Source organism: Oreochromis aureus, linkage group 17 (assembly GCF_013358895.1).
Source record: "Oreochromis aureus strain Israel breed Guangdong linkage group 17, ZZ_aureus, whole genome shotgun sequence".
NCBI lineage: Eukaryota > Metazoa > Chordata > Actinopteri > Cichliformes > Cichlidae > Oreochromis > Oreochromis aureus.
Genome location: NC_052958.1, coordinates 3137935 through 3142427, shown reverse-complemented (window position 1 = coordinate 3142427; position 4493 = coordinate 3137935). Strand labels below are relative to the sequence as shown.

The 4493-nt window shown below is 38.0% G+C and overlaps 1 long non-coding RNA gene across 3 annotated transcripts; it reads left to right on the top strand.

Moving 5' to 3' along the window:
* Window positions 1–3674, top strand: LOC120434041. Of its 3 annotated transcripts, none has more exons than XR_005608903.1 (6): window positions 1–37; window positions 117–180; window positions 801–854; window positions 2690–2795; window positions 2887–3073; window positions 3156–3674. It is a non-coding gene; the product is annotated as an uncharacterized LOC120434041 (long non-coding RNA). The 3 variants fall into 3 exon arrangements; XR_005608902.1 differs by having other exon boundaries at window positions 9–37; window positions 798–854; XR_005608901.1 differs by lacking the exons at window positions 1–37; window positions 117–180 and having other exon boundaries at window positions 744–854.
* The last annotated feature ends 819 nt before the right edge of the window (window positions 3675–4493 follow it).

Genomic DNA, 4493 nt, shown 5'->3' with positions numbered 1-4493 from the left:
CCTATGGACAGGATTTCTATTTACCCTCTGCTTCTTGGTAGGTAGTTGACATTTTTGTCCCAAACCAGCACAGTCATACTTCTGAATTTGTCTTAAAACCATACTTGTGTTTGTAGGCATTCTCCACACACAACAAAAGATACAAAGACAGTAAGCACACTGACGGGTGTGTCCCTGGAGGTAAACTAAACCCTAACACCTCTACAAGCATAACACCAGGTCAACTTTCCCATCTCTGTTTTTCCATGAAAACTCAGCAAACTCTCCATAGCCACAACTCTTGGCTCTCTTCCTCCATCGCTTTCACTTTTCTGACTTTGTTGATCTATGACCACAAATAAGCACAATACTGTCTGTCTGCTGACTCGGAGAGTTACAAACCGCAATAGTTTTCATGCTGAAACTATTAAAAGTGTTTTTAACAAGCTGCTTTTAGTGATGATGTCAGGCTTGATCTTGTAGCCTTCATCCTGAACCCAGAGTTCTCTCAGTGGTTACATAGTTTTACTAAAAGGCTAAAATCCAGCAGTCATTTATACATTTATTCAGTTATTCGTTTAGTCCCTTCCTCTTTTCACTCATGTGTATTAGAGCGTTGCTCTTTAAGTGTTATTATTGTGATAGCAGTAGCCAATGTTTAGATCAAACCACTGCTTTCAGTAGTTCACTCTCAGTTATTTAACCTCTGTGCAGCCAATTTAAACTACATGTTTGAATATTCAAATATTCAGTACCAGTCATGCTCACATGTCCAAAGTTTTCACTGGAACTGTGTGTCATGACCTCCTTTGATAAAGAAGAACAGAGTGTGACTGAGTGCTGGAGAGGAGAGACATCAGAGTGCAGAATAAGAAGTAAGTGAAACGTTTGTTGTGTCATCTCTTTTTTTTCTTTAGTGCTTGGTGTTAATGATGCTGTCATTTCAGTTATTTCATTTATCAGAGATTCTGATATTTCACTGGTTTAGTTTTCTTTATTATGGATGGAGGGTGAGTATAGAATAGAAACTTAACCCTTTCATGCATGAATACTGACAATGTCAATCTGGATTTTTTTTCTTAAGTATTTTTATTCATCTTTAGACATGAAAAAAAAAAGATTTTTGATCTTCATTTTTTAAAACATGTACTTTTCAAAATAGTTTTTAACATGTCCACTTAGGTGGACAACTGGCTGACCAGTGGGTGGCAGGGTATGGAGTTACACATCAGTGTCCAATGTAGTGGTTTATGTTGAAGTATACACTCAAAAAAATCTGTTGTTGGATTAACACAATTTAATCATGGCACCTTTTTCCACATGATTTAACCATGTACAATAACCCAATTTTGACCATGTCAAACCAACACATTTGGCATTTGATGGTTTAATGTAATCAAATTATGTTGGATCAACGTAGTATACTTGCATTGGCTTGAAGTGATTTATTGAAGTATGTGAAGTGAAATTTGTTTTAATTCATTCTGCATAAGTTAAAAACTTTAGGAAAACACAATGAAATCTTGTTGTTTGAACAAATACTTTGTTAATCAAGGCAAATACTGCTAGGCTTGCTTAGTGAACCAATGGGGGTTGATGATTTCATAGAGACAACGAACCAGTCCAGGCAACTAACTTTTTTAAACTAACTAAGAATAAATTAAGTTGCTGAATTTCATGCAAATGCTACATTATTTAAATATGTTCACCATAGAAACATGAAATTATTTAGTTCAAATTACAAGTTTGAATCTTGTACATGTAACAACGAACTAATTTCATTTTTTTGAGTGTACCATCAATAGCTGTCCAGTGTAGTGACACTGTGCATGAAAGGGTTAAATAGAAATATAAAAACGTCATAAATTAGCCTTGCAATCAATCGGACTATGTCAAAGTAGCTATATATAACAATGTCCCGATTCACAAGTAATGTACCCTAAAAAAAACCTCAAAACTTGTAACATGTTCCTAACTACGTAACTAAAGGCAAATGGGACCAGACGTCACCTGGCTTAATGAGGTCTGTGTCCTGGCTCACAAACACATGTCAGATTTTGGGATAATGTAGAGATATTCTTATTAATAAATACATTAAATATAAAATAGAATTCAAAATTTTTAAAAATGTCATTACAATACAAGATAAACATGAGTAAAAGAATTTTAAATGAATAATAAACATTTTAAACTGGGTCAAACATCAAGCAGAACACGTGAATCTTTAGACTGGATTTAAGAACTGGCAGTGAAGAGACCTCTCTAATGTGAAATTGTAACGAATTTCAAAATTTGGGACCCGCTACGGCAAAAGTCCGTCTGAGCCTCCGCTGTGTCCTCGACACATCCAGGAGCAGTCGGTTAGTTGGTGTGAGTGGGAAGGCAAGTGCAAGTGCAGCTCAGAGAGGGAAGGTTGGGGAAGACCATTTAAGCACTTTAACTGTGCAGCCAGTTAAAAGTTGTGATCCAACATTTTACAGCAGCTGGAGACGACACAGGGCAAAATGGTAACACCAATATATAAAGGTTTACAGTAATACAACCAAGTTGTACAAAGGGCACGGATTATGGTTTTAAAGTGATCTTTGGGCAGAATTTTTCTTTTTTTTAGCCTTCTGTCTCAGCTGAAAGAAGACAAATGTGAAGACAAAGCTGACTTTCATTGCAATTGTTTTATTTGGGTTTTCTCTACTTCATTCTACTTTTACAGAGTAATTATTTAGTGTCTGTGGCTGAAGTTCAACATACAATGGCAGAAAAACCCTTGACAGACTGGGACAGTGGGCTCTTGGATTGCTTTGAGGATGCGAGTACTTGTAAGAAGTTTAAGATCTTTTTCTTGTCATTTCTGGGGTCTTAGGCGCTTCAGACATGTTACCACTTTGGTGATGCATTTCTGTTTTTCAGGCTGCTATGGTTTCTGGTGCGGCCCCTGCCTCGCCAGCACCGTTGCAGGAAGGTTTGGAGAGAACAGCTGTCTCCCTTATGTGATACATGTTGCTCTGGTGGATTAGCAGCCTGTGGGATACCTGTTTGTGTTCCTCCTGCAGTCTTGTCTGTAAGGGCTGCCATGCGAAACAGATATGGCATCAAGGTATGAAGCAGTGACAGTGAGACAATGTCATGAAGCAGAAAAGGAGAAAGAAAGAAATAATGGTTGTACTGTCTCTCTGCAGGGCTCTCTCTGTAAGGATATTGCAATTTCCTATTGCTGCGCCCGTGCTCCTGGTGTCAGATGCATCGCGAGTTAAAGCATCGTAAGCAAGCCCCACTGTGGTCAACATACAGAATAACAACATTGTGAACATGCAGCCTTTTCCAGTCATGCAGGCACCCATGATGATGCCTTCACAACCAGTTCCAGCTGCTTATATGGCTCAACCAGGAGTCACTGTGGTCTCACAGTGACGAAATCCGAGTTTGTGTTGATGTTTCTATCAGTGATACGAGACAATGAAGTCATTTTGAATTGAGAGTATAGTTAAATATTTCTATCAGCTTCCTAATAATCATAAAATTACATTTAGTTTAAATGCATGAGTCGCCTTTTTAGATTAGTCACTGCATAGCTTCAGTAATAATACAGAGGACTGAATTTTAGTCTATTAATTTTTCTGCTAATGAGAAAAACATACTTGCATTTAGAGCTAAACGTGGTGTTAGATCTGCTCTGATGTTAAAACTGATGTAAAGTGTTTTTTTTTATCAATAAAATATGAAATCCAAGACATTTATGATCATTTTGCAATCCTACTTTAGATTCACCAAACTCTGCTTCATATCAGTTTACAGTTTACAAAATGACAGAGAAGTGAGATTGATGAAGACCTGATGTGCTCATCACAGCACAGCTTTCATGACACCATCAAGATCAAACAGGAGTCTCTCAGTGGCTTTTTCGTTTTTTTGTTATTCCACTCATTAATTTGTCTTTCTTAAAATGTGTCATGGTGTGTGCTGTGTGGCAGGCAGGAGGAAGGACCCAAATGCAGGACTATCAGACAGAAAAATTAAACTCAATACGCAGCTTTATTTGCTGGAAAAGCTCAAGATAACTCAAACTAGAAACTCAAAGCATGAAGCTCTAACTGGAGAACAGGGAACTAAGATGTTACCATAAGCACAGAGGCAAAAACACAGCACGGTGAGGGTACGTGAGCTCTCAGGTCTCACTCCTTCTTTATTCCTCTCCAACAACAACTGCACATATCGCGCCACAAAACACAGGAACACACTTCCTACTCACTGGGTGTGAGTGGAGCCCTCTAGTGGTCCACCACAAGTTATTCATTCAGTCCCTTGCTCTTTTTACTCATGTGTATTAGGCGTTGCTCTTTAAGTGTTATTTGTGATAGCAGTAGCCAATGTTTACATCAAACCACTGGTTTTGTTTTCAGTAGTTCACTCTCAGTCATTTAACCTCTGTGCAGCCAATTTAAACTACTTGTCTGAATATTCAAACACATTCAGTACCAGTCATGCTCACATGTCCAAAGTTTTCACTGGGACTGTTT